This window comes from Heterocephalus glaber, unplaced genomic scaffold (assembly GCF_053883595.1).
Source record: "Heterocephalus glaber isolate CG9 unplaced genomic scaffold, H.glaber_assembly_v1.0 deba00000937, whole genome shotgun sequence".
Lineage (NCBI taxonomy): Eukaryota > Metazoa > Chordata > Mammalia > Rodentia > Bathyergidae > Heterocephalus > Heterocephalus glaber.
The window spans coordinates 3,790,350-3,807,551 of record NW_028258173.1 but is presented as its reverse complement, the minus strand read 5'-3'; the positions used below and the strand labels follow the sequence as shown (position 1 = coordinate 3,807,551).

The 17,202-nt window shown below is 51.4% G+C and overlaps 1 long non-coding RNA gene across 2 annotated transcripts; it reads right to left on the bottom strand.

The window, feature by feature from the left end:
- Positions 1-8,749: 8,749 nt before the first annotated feature.
- On the bottom strand, positions 8,750-16,988 carry LOC110345109 (uncharacterized). 2 transcript variants are annotated; one of them, XR_015450207.1, is made up of 6 exons: positions 16,000-16,988; positions 15,774-15,895; positions 11,402-11,551; positions 9,635-11,029; positions 9,216-9,420; positions 8,750-9,090 (listed from the first exon to the last, which is right to left on the bottom strand). It is a non-coding gene; the product is annotated as an uncharacterized LOC110345109 (long non-coding RNA). The 2 variants fall into 2 exon arrangements; XR_002388215.2 differs by having other exon boundaries at positions 9,216-11,029.
- Positions 16,989-17,202: the final 214 nt, after the last annotated feature.

Below are 17,202 nucleotides of genomic sequence, written 5' to 3'. Positions count from 1 at the left end.
CAACTAAAAGCAGAACTCTATTTAAAGAGCAAATGGTAATGTCAAGTTTCAATTAAAAAGGACACTTTCATATAGAGAGATGGAGAGACAAACAGCAGCTACCCCCAGCCCTGGCTCCCTTCTCTGACTGGACCCGGGGTCTTTTGGGGTGGGGGAGAGCGGGAGGGGCAGGCAGGCCACCACCCACCAAGACTCATGGGTGGTGAGCTCTGCCCCCCACCCCCGACTGTGGGCCCTGAGGGAGACTCCACTCCCCTTCCTTTAACCCACAGGAGGGTCCTTCTGTTGACCAGGCCACATGGCCCAAGTCCTTCTTGCCACCACCCCAAGCCTTTGCCCAGGCTGTGGGTCACTGGTCCCCAGGGCCACACTCCCTGCAACTCCCACTTCCCCCATTTCCAAAGACATGGTCTGGGCACTGTGGGGACAGAGCTGGCTGTGTCTGTGTGACTCGCAGGCCTTCTGGTCACATCTACTCTCAAACAAATGGCTTCCTGAGAACTGCCTGCCCCTGGCTTTTGTAAACTGAATCCTCTGAGCTTCTGGAGCTGCAGAAGCCCTGAACACAGGCTCTTGCTGGTTCTTACTGTGACATCATCCCAATGCTTCCCTCAGGCCCACAGCTTTACCTCAGGAGTCATAAAGGCAAAGGCCCAGAGTGAGTATTTTAGATTTTGCACCTAGATGGTCTCCATGGAAACCATTCAATTTGGCCATCATGATCTAAAGCAACTGTAGATAATCCATGGTCACGGCTGTGTTTCAATAAAACTTTATTATAAAAGTAGGCAGAAGGCCAAATTTTTGGGTCCACTTTAGTCAAGCAATGATGGAGAGAGGTGAATTCCTGTTTCTAAACTATTCCTCCCTTTGCCTTCTCAGAAATACTTTATTTGCAATGAGCCCTACCCAAATTTGTCCTTCCTCCTTCCCAGCTCTGTTCCACCAAACTGCAAATTTGTCACGGGCGCCCCTTCTCAGCCCTCCGCCTTTCCTCCCAGCCACCCCTCACCCTCCACCTCACCCTCCCTTCCTGAGGCACTCTTTACCAGGGGCCTGTGTGGAGCCTGGCCCCACGCCCAGCTGGGGGAGCAGTCAGGGCACAGGAAACATCAGGAGAACCCCAACCCGGGGCCCCATCTTGCTCAGGATTCCTTGCCTCCTCCACAGCCCTCAACAAGACACCTGCCTGTTACCCAGGGGCTCGCTGGGTGCTTTACAGAATGACTGGTTGCACCCCACAAATCCTAGAGGTTATAAACCTCCCATTTTGCTTGTTGTCAGGACTTTTGGATAGCAGGAAAGGTATCCCACCTCCTCCCCATGGGGAAGCTGCCTCAGCCAGCTGGTCCGCTTTCTCCCGAGGCACAAACCACAAAGCTCTGGAAAGCTGAGTCCTCCAGTCCCTGTTCAGTGTTTCTGCATCCTGTCTCTGGTGAGTGGAAGACCAGGGTGGGCTGGGGGCACCCCAGGGAGCCTTCTCGCCCCTCCCTTTGCTGGCAGACCCTCCTTCTCAATGAGCAAGGCCTGAGCTGGTGCACCGACACGTGTGGGTATTTGTGTGTGAACTGTTTTTATGTCCTGCAGTACTCATATGTACTTTATGAAACATACAGAGAGAAAATTCAAAAGGATGACAAAATGGGCGGGGGATTTAGCTCAGTGGTTCCGCCCTCTGCCTCACAAGTGCAGGTCCCGAGTTTGATCCCCAGTACCCCCCAAAAATAAATAAATAAAAAATAGGATGACAAGATGAAATAAACCAGATTTAATATTTTTAAGTCTAATTTGTTAGTAGGACAAGAGACTTTGTCATTAAATGTGCTTTTAAGAGTGATCAAACATCTCCTGATTTGAAAGTCCAAGTTGCTTTTAGACATTTTTTAAAATTTAGGTTTTTTGAGGTCTAGCTTGCATGAAGGAGCATCCACACAGCCTGATGAGTCTGACAAACGGACAGTCACTGTGCGCCCTGTGTGTGATGTGACGGTCCTCAGTTGAGGTTGGGGTATTGCTACCACCCCAGATTCTCTCTCCCCTCTCATTACCCACATCCCCTGCAGCCATGATCTGCTTCCTGTCCCTACAAGTTACCTTTTCCAGAATATCAGATAAATGGGAACATACAGTGTGTGGCCTCTTGTATCTGGCTTCTTTCACTTAGTTAACACCGTTGAGGTTCATCCGTGTTTTTGTGTCCATCAGTAGTTCATCCCTTTTTATTTCTGAGTAGCACTGTATATGTATCATCATTTGCATATCTAATTGTCAAGATATTGGATATTATTGGATATTGGGGCCATTTTAACTTTTAGCTTTTTTCCCTTTCTCTTTCTCCCTCTTTCTCTTCCTTTCTTCCTTCCTTCCCTTCCTTCCCTCCCTCCTCTTTCTTTCTTTCTTTCTTTCTTTCTTTCTTTCTTTCTTTCTTTCTTTCTTTCTTTCTTTCACTGGGCCTGGGGCTGGGGCTGGAAGCCAGGACCTTGCCTATGCCAGGCAAGTGCTCAGCACTGAGCTACATTCCCAGCCACTTTGACTATTGTGAATAAAGCTTCTACTAACTTTTTTTTTTTTGCTTCTATCAACATTTGCATACAGATCTTGTGGACATTTTTTCATTTCTCTTGGATAAATCCCTAGGATTGGAATTACTGGATCATAGAGTCAGTGTCCATTTCACTTTTTGAGAAACTGGTGAGCTGTTTCCAAAGTGCTGTTTCTCTCATTCATCCTCACTGGCAGTCAGTGGGGTTAGCCTTTTTAAAGTCTAGTCATCCCAGGGCATGTGCGTGGGGTTTTCTTGAGATTTGACGAGCCCATGTGCCCATTGTGGTCATCGGCCTGTGTCTAATTTAAATAATCCAAAAGAAATGATTGTGCCCGGTACCTTTTAGGCACAGTGCTGGTTGCAGGCTGAGATGGAGGGAAGCAGGACTGACCATCACCACCTGGGGAGAGTGGGCCTTTCCAGAAAGTTCCTACTGACCCCTGGACCCTGCACATGGGAGAGCAAGTGCCTAACACATGACATACCTGACATACTGGACAGGTTAGCACATACCTGATGCCACACCAACAATACTGGAGTATTTTCTAAAGAATGGCAAGCCTTGTAACAGGCATATGCACTTTGTACAGTAATTTTCCACCTGTGGCAGTTATTAACATAATAACAGTGTAAATTTTAGAATAAACCGCTAAGAAAAGTGGTGTAGCTACTAAAACATTCAGGGAGGGGCTGGGGATTTAGCTCAGTGGTTCCATCGCCTGCCCTGCAAGCACAAGGACCCGAGTTCAATCCCCAGTACCAAAAAAAACATTCAGGGAGATAAAATGAGACCCTAAAAAATACACAACTGGAAAGAAAGCAGAAGAGAGGAGAGGGCTAGAAACAGATGGGGCGCGAACCATGGGCGGATTAGATCCACCCCTTCAAAGGCTGTTACGTGCCTCCCTCCTGGTATGGAGGTCAAGAGCTGAGAGGGAAGGGGTCGGGCTGAGGTGAAACAGAGAGACTGGAAGGGCAGGAGCATGAGGAGAAGCTTCCCGTGGATGAGAGAGAGGCTAAAGTTATGATTTAGACCTTTGGATCTTTTAATACCCAAAACATGAGAAAGTACCACACACGGCTACAGAACCTGACCCAGATGACTCAGCTGGCTAACGAGGGAGCCTGCAGGGAAATGTTTAAATTTTTAAAATATCTACTAGAGTAAAAGGCACATTCCTGTTAATCCCCCTCAAAATACTCCTCACTTCGAACACACTTATCCCATTGTTCTTGCCACCTGCGGAAGCAGGCCTGGAAGCCCTCTTTCGGGAATATCTTTAGTTGAAGGGTCTTGGCTGCCTCAATGTCCTGAATTGATTCAAAGCATCTACCTTTTATGGCCAATTTGACTTTAAGGAAGAGCCAGTAGTCACACACAGTGCTGGCTCGGGTGAATTAGGTGGACGAGGACACATCATCATATTTCTACTCGACAGGAATTGCTGGAAACATTTTGAATCAGGACACTGAGGCAGCCATGAAGAGACACGCACAACAGAGGGCTTCCAGAACTGCTGCAGGTGGTGGCAAGAATGATGGGATCAGTGTGTTTAAAGTCAGGAGGAATACTTTGAGGGGATTAATGACAATGTGTCTTTTATTGTAGTAAAAATGTTTTAAATTTAAACATTCACTGCATTTTTTTAATCACACCTGATAGGTCAGGGAGACATTGCTGCTGTGACCTGCCTCAGTGCTGAAGTTGCCCAGGGACCCACCTTTTCTGGATTTTTGTGGACTCAGACCTTTATCATCAGAAGGATTCCCTGGATTTGCAGGGCAGAGGACGTGCAGGGTGTTAAAGACAGGCTCCTCAGTGATCTCTCTCCATCACTGTCTCCTCCACACACTCGCTGGCTAGGGTGGGTGCTGTGTGTGAGGTCCTGGGCTGGGGACTGTAGTAACTTGTTTCTAAAACGCTAAGTGTGTTTACAAAGGCAGAAATCGCCTGGCGAGGGTGGAGAGGGGCCAGGAACCCTGTCATTCCCTTGATGGAAGAAGGTCTAGAGGCAATGCTTTCCCCCTTGGGTGACATCAAAGCATGTCCCCAAGGGGCCAGCAGTGTGTGGCTTGGCTCCCTGCCCCATGCCTGAGCTGCTCACAGAGATTCCATAGGCACAGCTGCTTCCCGGACAAAGGGATGATGTCCCACTGGGGACAGGGTGCTGGGGACTGTAGGCCTCGGGCCTGGTGGAGGAGCCATGCCAGCTTCTCCGGGACATACCCCATGTGGGTGTTGCTAGATCTTGAATCCCAGCACAGTTTTTGGAATGCAAAATATTTGTACAACAAATTAATTGTTAATTAACAAAATGATAAGCAGAAATCCACTTAAAATGTGTGGGGCTGCCTCACTAACCCCGGAACACTAGACCTTGAGGAGCACTTGGAGCTGGGAAGTGGGAGGGGCTTCACCTCCAAGGGGATTTAAGGGCTCCCCAAAACTCACTGAGCAAGATTAACTCTCATCCTTTAATGTAATACTTGAAGAAAATCAAAGTTAATGTGAAGAATTCATGACAACAAAATATGCAACTTGGACGTAAAGATGGAATTAGCAATGGCACCATCCATCCTGGGCCCTACTGAATCAGGGCGAAAAAAACCAAACCAACCCTAAAATCAGTAATTCTGACGCTCCCTCCACCCCAAGTTTTCACTCAAGGAAAAATGGCTTCCACCCCATCCTGGCCTTTAAGGCAGATAAGAAAGGATGCCCCCCAAAAACATTGCTTAACACAGTGAGTGGCAGCAGTGGGGACTTTCTGACCCCAAAAGGTGGTGCAGAGGGACCTCTGGGTTTCCGTAAATGCAAGAATAGATGGGGGCAGTGGCGTTAGGGGTGCTGGGTGCACACTTGTGAACTTTAGAGTTTCAGGTCACAGAAGGCAGATCACAGAAGTAGAGGGAGGCCAATAGAGCGGGAGCCCAGCCTGGGGACAGTCCTGACTTTATGCAGGACAGCACGGGCCACCACTGGAAGGCAACCAAAGAGGAGCCGGGGCGGGGGGGGGGGGCTGTTGCTGCTCCCAGCTCCCAGCTCCAGGCTTTTCTGAGCTAAATGGCTTCCTATGGCTGCATGGCTGGGCAGATCCCTGGGGGTCTGTTTGGTTCCACATGGAGAGAGTCAGAAAGGAAATCTCACCCGCAGCCACTTGGGAGATGACAGAGATGCAGCCCCCACCTCCACCTGGGGCCTTGAGCCTCCTCCTGGAGCCTGGCCCTCGGGCCTGTTTGCAGGGGAGCCACGGTCCTTCCTGTCCCGAGACCAGCTGTCTGTCACAGCACAAGGCTTCAGAGCTGTGTCCTGGAGAGGTTCCTATTCTGTAGCAGACACTGGCCATGCAAAAAAGTGGGTGATACACACAGGGAAGACTTTAGGGTGGGTAGACCTTGGGACCTGGGAGCCTCTCAGCATTACTGGGTGCAAGGAGGTAGGAGGAGGGAGAGAACAAAAAGTAACGGAAAAGATTGACTAAAAATCACACCTGCCTTGGCTCTCAGGGAAGGAGGCCTTGGCACAGGCCCCGTGAGTCACATAAACTTAACACCGCACACAGACACTGGTTTTGTTGCAGTTAGCAATTCTCTTTTTTTTCTTTTCCAGTACTAGGGGATTGAATAATGCAGGGCCTTCCCCCCAGCTTTCTTATTATTTTCTAAAATTTTGAGACAGCGTCTTACTAAGTTGTTAAGTTTCCTGGGGTGGACCTGAACTTGAGATCCTCCTGCCTGGGGCTCTCAGAGTGCTGGGAATTACAGGCATGCACCTCCCTGGCCTGCTCAATTACCAATTCCTCAGCAACACTAATGAGCTCTTTGGTGCTAACCCAGCAGACACTGCTCAACCAGGAAGCAAAGGATAGAATGAAGGAAGGCATGCAGAGGCTGGAGAAAGGAGGTCTCACCTTTGAGGGCACAGACACATCTAGGTGGCCATGAGTTTATCATTCCACCAGCAATTGCAAAGTGGGCACAGCTGAGAGTCAAGGGGTGTCCCCAGCTCCCACCACACACACCAGGAGCCTTGCATCCTTGGTGCTACCTGCAGTGAGAGGTACTTTCAACCCCACTCAAAGCTGAGGACCCACACGGCTTTTGAGAGTGGCCTGCCCAGGGCCTGCAGCTGGAGGACAGGGGGTACCGAAGACCTGAACGTGCACGTTCCTCTGGTTTGGCCTTGAGGGCTTTCTCTGGACAGTGTCCAAAAGCCAAGTGGCCACTTCCAAGGACAGCCCAGAGGGAGGAGAGGTGGGCTGGTTGTGGTCAGGGGAGACACAGTGTTGCTGGATTTCAAGAGACAGGAGAGACCAGTGGGAACCAAGAGGATTTTATTTCGGGTTTTAGGTCAACTCCAGCTCAACAGGCTCTTGTCCAAAGGAAGAGTGTTGGACAAAGAAAAGTTCCAGCTTTCATCCATTTGCTCAAAGCAGGATTGTCTTTCTAATGATGTAGCAAGTGAGCTTCCCAGAACAGGACAAAGGCAGACAGTCTTGTAACTTATCCTTGAAAGAAGACTGTCTTATGAATCATGTGAGAACAGGGTGTCATAAATGACAGGTCTCCCACCACCTCAGCAGCTATTATGTAGGAGCTGCCCTCTTCCTCTTGTGCCTTGCCCCCTCCCCTGTGTGACGTCACACCAAGATGGTTGCTCCCACCAAAGAACAAACCCTTCTTCCCAGCATGCCCCTGTTCCCGCCTAGAGAGTAACCTAATACTCGCTCCCCTCCTACCACCTAGTGACGTCACCGGCTCCTCCATTCCCTAGTCACTACCTCACTCAACCCTGCCTCAGCCCCTACAAACCCCACCCCAGGCTCTATAAAAGGCTCTCCCTGCCCCGGCCATATTGCTTTTGTCTCTCCTTTGTTCAGAGACAGCCTGGCAGATCTGTTCCCCTAATAAAGGCTTGTTGTGGCCTGGTCTGGTCTTGGTCTTCGGCCCTTTTACCTGACAATAAACTTTGTTTATAGGACATGGTTGTCAATTTTATCACCTTGTACCAGAACAAGGAGTTACAGCTACAAGGGCGAGGGGGCGACCCAAAGTGGGGGAGGGGATTGCCCAAGGCCGGGAAGTTGTCTTTCTTTAAGTCCTGCTTCAGCATGAGGCAGCTCACCAAAGCTGAGAGAGGAAGGGACCCTGGAGGGCCCCCAGGAAGTCTAGAGATAGCAGAAGCTCCACCAGTGGAAGGGGGCAGGGAGAGGAGAGAGGGACCTGTGGACCAGAACTCTCTATGGGTTCAGGATGTTCTCCAGGGGGGATTCCCATAGGAGCTCTGATTGGTGGGTTTAGGGCACCAATCAGGCATGAGCTGGGTGGACTAACACTGTGGACATAGGAGGTGGGCGTGGCAGAGCTGGCTGGAAAAATAAGGCAGGACCTGCCAATTACAAGATCCCAGGACAGTGTCAAATAATTCCCAGGATGCTGTATGTAAAACTTCTCACAGGTTCTCATCAGATGTAGACAACATAAAGAGACAAGATGACATGAGGATCCCGCTATTGTGATTCTTCATGGTAGCCTTCCCTGTGTCTCCTGAACTTTTATTTTTACTTTTATCCTTTCTTTTGTTTTTCCCTTACCCCTTCACCCCTCACCGCTGAAATAAACCTTTGACACTGTTTTTGGCTGGTCTCATCCCATTCTTTGTTCAAGACGAAAAGGACCTGGAATACTTTTGTTTGGCGAGCCATTTTTAAAGGAACTACCCGACAGCACTGTGACTGTTCGTCTGTGTGTCCTGCAAGGTATGGGGTCTGTGGGGTGCATCAAGCAGGTTTGTCTAGCTGTCCCTCACAGACGTGGCCATCAGGAGACACAGACTGACCACCTTGAGGAGCTGGAAGGAGGTGGGGACTAGAAATCGGGTCACATGGGTGACTGAGCTCCACTCTGGCCACAAAAGAATTCAACTACAGTCAAAGCAGATGCCAAGGCAACACAGTTCTAAGAATTCACTACACCTGGCAACTCGGCGCTGTGTCTGGGCTCCTACCCACTGTGCCACCTGCCTCAGAAGCACCCAGGGTCCCTCTTGTCAATCAGAGCTGGCATGGGTGGGGGGAACAGGGCTGCTTCCCTCAGAGCTCCCACACCCTGGGATCCTCAGAGACCATTTCCCAACCAGGGAAGCCCCAGTTTGAGCCACTGAGAGAGGACACCCACAGAGATAGCCTGAAGAGGTCCCCAAAGCAGAGACAGGAAGCATAACGAGGTTTATTCGGCAGAATTTAAAAGTATAACTCAGAATAGTGGGAATAGAATAGAGGGCGAGCCCTCCAGAGAGAGGCAGTGTGGTCTGGAGTTGAGGGTTTTCCCATGGTCTTGGGTCATCTAGGATGTGTGTTCCTGTCAGGGTGCCCATCTGGTGGGGTGGGCCAGAACACAAACCATTTCCCGGTGCTGGAACCTGAGATACACTGTTCACCAAGGTCGGTGGGAGGAAGAGCAGCTTCACAGGGGAAAGGCAGGGCTCCAGAGACCAATTTGCAGCCTCACTGTGTCTTTAAGACCCTTAGGAATTCCTCAGGTTTCTTGGAAGGGAAAAGGAACTGCGTTAACTTTTGTGTCCAGAAGCTGCAGTTTTTCTTAAAAGTACTATTTTTAAATTAAGATTCTCCCTGTCTCCTTTGTACCTATCTTTATATTTCTATCCTACCTTAACATGGCCGGTGCAGTCAGGCTCCTCCGGCCAGGAGAGGAAGCTGGACTTTTCAGAGCACCCCTGCTGGCCTTTCCATCACAATCTGAGGCCAAAGGCGGGAGACAAAAATGCCTGTTTTCTCTCAACTGAAGAGGGGGACACACAGATTCTAAGAACCAGGAGATGAGTCTGGGTCCCGTCTCAGGGCGCCTCTGTCCCCCTGTAGAAAAGAAGGGCAGGGAGTCAGCACTGTCACTCATGTCGAGAGGGATGCAAAGATGGGGATGTGGAAGGCCTCGTAGGGAAAATGGGCAGCTGCAGGTAAGCCCACCTGGGAAGCTGGGGGCACCCATGTGATTGAGTAGGGGCCACATCCGCTTTCTCCTGGCTGGGAGTTGGAAAGAGGCAAAATCAGGCAATTGGCAAGCACCCACCCCTAGCCCACTGTCCTCTGGGGCAGAGAGGGGCATCAGTTCCACTGCCATCTGTTCAGTCTCATCCTGTGTGTCTCTTTGTTTGTTTCTTTGTTTGCTGAAAATAAAGTCCTGTTAAAATGAAAATGTCTTAGTCAGACATGGTGGTGCATGCTTGTTATTCCAGCCCTTTGGGAGGCTGAGGCAGGGGGATCATGTGTTCAAATCCCACATGGACAATTTAGTGAGATCCTGTCTCAATATTAAAAAGGGGAGGGTGGAGATGATGCTCAAGGTACAGCATCCTTTAGACCCATCCCCAAAACCAAAAAGAAAAAAAGTGTAAAATAATAAGGCTGCCCATCCCCAGCCTACAGTAGCAGGGTCATCAGTAGTCCTCATCCCTGATGACCATATTTAAAACTGTGATATCCTCACCCGAGGAGCGAAAAAGCCAACTCACCAACCTTAATCTCCTTCTCTGCTTCAATTTGCATGGAATGTGTCACTTTCTACCATGTTGCTTAATTTATTTATTATGCATATTTACTGTCTTCCCCTGTTATGGCTTTGTCCAGACATGCCTTCAAAGCCTCCTACATGTGGCTCTTTCAGAGGTGGCTGACTTAGAGTGTGTGATTGACTCATGGTGCAATGCTAAGATTAAGGTGGGTGATTACTAATTCAGTGCACTGATTGGTTTGGCCTCACCTTAATCCTAGTAGCCTAGTTAGAAAAGGTGCAGAAAAAACTGCTAAGGTCTTTTGCTTGCTTTGCTACCTTCTGCCCACCATGAATTGTTTCTCCTCCGTGATGTCCCTCTGCCATGCTACCCTCCTTGGAGTCAGCCAACTATAAACTGAAACCTCTACAGACTCTAAGCCAAATAAACTTTTCCTCCTTTGAGTGTCTGGTAGTTTGTCTCAGCAAGGAGAAAAGTAAGTAAGACACTCCCATTAAAAGTAAAGTTGCAGGCCGGGGATTTAGCTCAGTGGTTCCACTTCCTGCCTCGTGAGCACAAGGTTCCAAGTTCGATCCCCAGTACCAAAAAAAAAAAAAGTTGCATAATTTGACACAGTGCCTGCCAGAGGGTGCTCAGATAGTATTCATCAATTAAAAAAAAAAATCTGTGGAGGCACACAGTGTGATGGAGCTAAAGTCTTTGTTGACAAATAACTGCAATTTGGTTTTGGTTTTGTCTCTTCCTGGAGCAGAACCTTACATATCCTGATGGACGCACTGAGCAAGGTGCTCCAACCGCTGTGTGGCAGAGCCAGGTTCAGATGCAAGGCCATGCTCGGAGCAATTCTGACCCCTTTGTTCCAGCTCTACCCATGAATTATGTTGTGCACATCTGCCCAGCACTGGGCAAGTGAATCTATCATCCTTGGCTCCCAGGGGACTTTCAGAGAGTCTCTACAAGAAACAAACATGAGAAACATAGCTTAGTTTTGTGGCAAACAAGAATCAGGTTAAAAGCTAACATAAATAGGAGAGGGGAGAGAGCCAGAGGAGGGGAGTGAGGCCAGCTGGAGGGCTTCCTTTGGAAGACGGGGTGGACTGTGTGCAGGTGGAGAAAGAAAGCACTAAGGGTTTGTGGTGGAAGAGCAACAACATGCACCAAAACCCAGAGCCGAGAGTGGGGGCAGTGTTTTGGGGGTACTGAGAGAGCCAGCCTTGGACAGAAGCTTTGGGTGTTATGGTGGGCAAGGGGTAAACAGGACTGGGGAGGAAAGGACAGGCCCCGATAGCAGTCAGGAATTTGCATACCAGGACTTTACAGTTTACCATGTCTGAGGTAGAGAAGTTGTGCAGATTTCAGGCAAGGACAGGAAACAGGAAGCTCACAGCCACAGTTCAGATGCAAGGCTCTGTTGCTCCTTCCGACAGGAGACAGAAACTGCGTCCTCAGCCCTTGAATGTCCCCAGCCTTGCGACCTGCTTGGAGCAACAGAATACAGAGGAAGTGACGCAGGAGCCCCTGAGCCCAGGTCTCTGCCATGGCTCTGGCTTTAGGGTGTCATCGTCTTCTCCCCAAGAGTGCCTGTCGCCCACGTCTCCGACTGATCAGCCACGCGTGAAGCCGAAATGTTAGGGAAAAGGAGATGATATTTGCACCTCATGATCACCTAGGAAAGCCATCTGACTGGCAAAGGAAACATAGATGGCTGTCCAAAACTCAACGGCCTTCTGCTACATTACCCTCTATAAAGCCTGTTATGAATGGGGAAACACAATCCCAATGACAATGCTATGAAAACAAATTTTTGTTTGTTTGTTTGTTTGCAGCACTGGGGATGGAACCCAGAGCCTTGTGTGTGTTAGGCAAGTGTTCTACCACTGAGCTACACAGCAGCCCATAAAAATTATTTAATGGAGGAAATAAATTACCATACAACATGCCCTAGGTCAGTGTACAACTACACAGAAGCGTGTGAGGTCTCTTATCGATAGCCCCAGAGACAGCTACACTGCTGTGCTGGATTTGGGCTGCACAAGGCACAGAGCAGTTTGCGTGCTTATGGTGGTCGTAGTGGTGATCGAAGCCCACACCTCAGACCGACCTGGGCTCTGGTTGGAAGTCTCTCTATCCAGCACCGTCTCCCTCTGTGTTAGAGAAGGCGTGGGTGTGGGATGTCTGGTCCTCGTGGCAGTCAGGACTCCATTTGGCTCACGGACCTGGGGCCTCTGCACTGAGCTACATCTTCAACTTGTGCCCCCCCGCACCTCAGCCTCCCAAAGTGCTAGAACTACACGAATGCACCACCACACCCAGATCCTGATTTCTTTCTCTGATAGCACTTTTGAAGGAGCAATGACAAGATTCCAGGGAGGTCTTTAATCAAGGGATAAATAAAACAACCTGGTCTGGAGGATTTGTCACCAGGTGAGCCACCACGTGGAGGAGTCTTGTGACCACGAGCACCCATGGGTGGCCGGGCAGCAACTTCTGTGTGACAGGACTGGGAGCCGATGTTCTCAGCCTCATTTCGTGTATGTTACTAGATGTCTGGCTGCTGGACAGAGGAGGGGGCTGTGTGCTGCCCAAGGACAAAGGGAATGAGAAGCCCATGCGTGGACTCCTCTGTGCCTTTCCCCTGCTGGTCCTCACAGGAGCAGGCTGTGCCAGGAGGGATGCTATACCTTGAGGCCCTCAAGTCCTTCCAGGGGGTCACCTGCCACACGGCTGGTCTTGAGAACACCAACCATCCACCATAGGAAGAAACTGCACAGGTATCTGGAGGTCCCCAAGACCCAGAGGAGACACATGTGGGCAGGGCCTGGGCCAGGGCAGAGGCTGAGTCAGGAGAGTCTCTGACCTGTCCACGCTGCCCTAGGCCTGCAGTGGAGGGGCCTGAAGAAGTACACTACATGAATTGCTCCTCCGAGCTTTCCAGCGCATTGCCCTCCAGGGACTGAGGGAGGGAGGGAAAGTGCCCCGGTGACACAGACAGCTCAGGGCTGTGGTGATGCTAGGGCAGCTTCATGATGGAGCTTGGGGGACTCCCCAGGAAGGACCCCAGGACACTCCTGTAGCATGCCAGGGAGATGACTGAAGCAGCCGTCTGGCTCGGGTCTGGAGTTGAGAGTAGGATGGACAAACAGCCACAGAACTGGGTCCCCAGGGCCCCTGAAGGGTTCAGGGTTCAGAGTGGAGAGGGCAGGTGCCATGAGCAGCGGGCGGAGGGATTCCTATGACACGAAGGCCCCGCGTCCATTGGGATGGGCAGAGACCAGGGTGGCCTCACCCATGTACCCGGAAGAGACAGAGCAGTGCGAGCGGAAGTCAACGTCCACCAGCACATAGGAGAATGGGGGGTGCCGCCTTGTGGACCCAGAGCGTGTTGATTAACGGAGGGTGTGGGTGTCCTCGAGGAGGAGCCCTGCAAGTATAGAGGATAGAGTCCCTGGATTCTGCCAACGGGACCCACAGGCGTTGATCAGAGAGCACATACGGGGAAAGAGGGCACCAGGGTAGAACCTCTGTGGGCTGCTATCACCGCATGTCTTGGTATGGGTGACTTGGAAAGAACAGAAATTTACTGCCTTCAACTCTGGAGGCTGGACGTGCGAGCTGGAGATGCTGGCTGCCTGCCGCTGCCCAGGGCACTGCTGTCTCTGCAGCCTCGTGTGGTGGAAGGGCACAAGGGACAGCACCGTGTTCTGAACTGACAGTGATGTCAAGGACCGGAAACGCCGTCCATTCTCTGGGCCACCTTGAGGACCTCAGCGGGCCGGGAATGGGCTGAGCTGAGTGGGTCTGGACCACATTAGGGGCTCCTTTGCCTCTCTTTCGTGTCTGGGTCCCTGTCTGCTCTGAAGAGCTGGTGAGGGACAAGCCACTCAGCCCTGTGCAGCTGGCATCAGGCAGTCAAGGCATCCACATCTCAAGAGCGCTGGAAAGACCAGAGCACCGGCAAAGAACATCCCCACAGAGCGGAGCCAGGACGGCATGCCAGCTGGAGCAGCACCAGAAACAGCAAGCCAACACAGCTGCTGCCACACAGCCCTCGGGCCTGTCGCTAAGCTCTGGTTTGGGTTATTTATATTTTCTTCTACCGCCCATTATAAAGCACAATTGAGGAAGACCTGGAGCACAGGACGCTGCTGTCTTTCAGTTCTAAGGAGCAGCTCCAGGCACCAAATATTGCAGTGGCCAAGGCAATGACTTGTCAGCACAGCACACTGCCCTCCCCAGCTGCATCACGGATGTCCCAGGAGCAGCACAGATCCCAGAGGGCAGTGTCAACTGTGGAAGTCCCGGGCAGGTCTGGTACTCCTGGTGAGATGGCACCACTGCTGCCAGGCTTCGGCTGGACCAGGGCTGAGTGGAGGGTGGCAACAGCTGCCTTTGAGTCTGGGCAGAAGGCTGCAGAGACCAAACACCTGCTCTCGTGGCTTTGCGAGGCCCAGAAGAGACTTACAGTGAGGAGCGCGCTGGGCCACCTGCTCCTTGCCAGTGCCTGTCTGTCTCCTGGCACCGGGCTGTGCCTTCAACGGTCACCGTGGGGCCCCTGGGGCTGGCAGGGCTCAGCCTGCTGGTCCCTGTCCAGTCCCTCCTCCACAGTCTGTCACCTGCTCGGGGGCTGCAGGTGACACACGACAGGTGCCTTATTAACGATGGGACACCCAGCTACTAGGGAGCCACCTGCCCTCCACAATGCCCGTGAGACTCACCCACGCTCCTCACCATGCCGACGTTGGGCCCCACACACACATTCTCAGCTGCAGTGGGGGCTCAGGAATTGGGGTTTTAAAAGCCCCTCTGGTGAGTCCCATGTCCAGCCAGGCTGGGAACCCCTGCCTTAAGACGTCTCCCCACCCAACCAGCCGGAGCCCACTGCCCTTGACTTCTGCCTCCATGGCACAGAACAACTGAGGGACGGAGTGACCCTTGAGCAGGTCCCGAGACTATAGGCCAAACCCATGGAGCAGGACAGAAGGGGGCCAGCCATCCCGTGTCCCTGTCTGCCTGCATGGAGGACAGACAAGGGCACGGAGAGAAGGTGCAGATGGACGAAGAGGGTGCCATGCTCCTGCCGGGCAGGGCGTCTGGGCCAAGCCAGCCTTCCTGAGGTCTGGAGTTTCTGAGAGAGAATGAGGTTTGGCCTGTCCCCGTTAGTTTCCATTTCACATATTGGGAGCCAAGCCCGGGCAAGTAGACCAGAAGGAATTCCTCAGTGTGGGCCAGAAAAGGGAAGGGAAGAAGCCAGAAGAGTAAAGCAAACTCTCTCCCCCTCTGCTTTGAGCGCTCAAGTCTCATGGCCATGGTGCTGCCTCTGTTTAACGCAGGGAAGCAGCTGCAGCCCACTCTGCCCACCTCGGCTCCTCTCTGCACCCCATTTCCATCTTTCTGCCCTTTCTGCCATGAGCAGACAGGAGCTCTGCACTTGCCTGGCTTCCAGAACAGCCTGGTAACAGCATCCCAAAGCAAAGCAAATAAGACCTGCAAAACCAGGAGTGCTGTCATTTTATCTCATCACAAATCCCCAGCCTCACATCAGCTACCAGATCGCCCTTGCAAAGCCAGAAGAGGCCCGGCCTCAGGAAGCTGTGACAGACCTCGGGGAAGTCTGGTGGGGAGTGGAGCCCAGTAGGTTGGGCAGGCTCGGGGGGGCCTGGCTGAGCCAGTGGCCAAGACAGAGGGGCCCCCACCTACCGAATGGGTAGACAGCAATTCCTCAGGTTTCTTTGCCTCTGCCCAAAACGTGGTGGAGCCTGGCGGGGTTGGGGCACAAAGACCCTCTCATGTGCCACAGCCAAATGCCACCACAGATGTATCTGTCATCGGAGAAGTGGCAGCCAATCAGATGCAAAGCCTCCAGCCCCACCCTGCATCCCATCACAGATAGGGACGCCCCTGGGTGGCACCCCACCACCTGTACCTCAGCAGCCCAAAGGTGTGGGCACCTGGGACAGGAAGGGGCAGACAATGGATTCTCCTTCCGCAGGCAGCCCCCTGGGCTTGGAGGGGGCTCAGATGGCTGAGCCCAGAGGTCCAATGCCGGAACAGGCTCTGATGTTTACCTGAGAGAGATAGAAGCCAGAAACAGACCGCACTAGAGGGAAATGCCTGCCAGAACTGTTTACCAATCAAGTTAAATTTAGTGTCCGTGTTGCCAAGTAGGAAAGAGACGCTGTCAAAGGAATGTCTGAGCGATTATAAAAATAGCATGTGAACATTTGTGCAGAGCTGATTGATCAGGGTCGAGTCACACCCCCCTCAAGGGGGAGATGAGCAACACAGGAGCAAAGTTCCGGCTCTAGAGAGATGACAGCGATGCTTCCCAGAACAAAGAGCAGGGTTAAGGAAGAGGCAAAAAATGCAAATGGACCCTCAGACCCTGAGGAAAACGCATCCCAGATCTGAAAATAAAACACAAAAGCGGCCATTTGAAAAGATCAACAAGACAAGTGGAAGTCTGCAAGATGAGTCAAGAGAGAAGAGAAAGTGTAAATACACATTAGGAATGAGAATCTAGATATAATCACAGATAGGAGACCAAAGTTTTGAGATCTGTAAATCCCATAGTTGGGAATTTTATGCCAATAGTTGGGAATTCCAGAACAGGGGTTGCCGAGTGGGACTCCCTGCCGCCTGCTCCAGAGCCCCCGAGGTTTTCTGAAGTACAGATTTTCTCCTGCTCCTGGGCCCCCAGGAACTATTGTGCACCCCAAATTTGGGAACTATGACACTGCAGGAAACAGAGACTTTATAATCAAACAGACTACAGACCTGGCCAAGGAAGCGGCAGAAAATGTGGACAAATTACCCCAGGCAGAAGAGAAAAGTGAAAAAGGGTCCTCCCTTCCTCTTCTGAGTTTCCTCGTGTCCCTGCACCCCACATGCATAAGCTGAAGTCCTAACACCCACGTAGATGTGGCCAGATTTGGAAACAGGATCATTTCTCGTGTACTTCCTTTAGATGAGGTCACATTGGAGTTCACCGGGCCCTGATCCAACATGACTGGTGCCTTTGCAGAAAGGGGACAGGGAGAACACCATGTGAATGTGAGGGCAGAGATCTGGTGACTTCCGCCAGCCAACGATGGACAGCAAGCCCTACAGGCAGGTGAGGGGCCTGGGA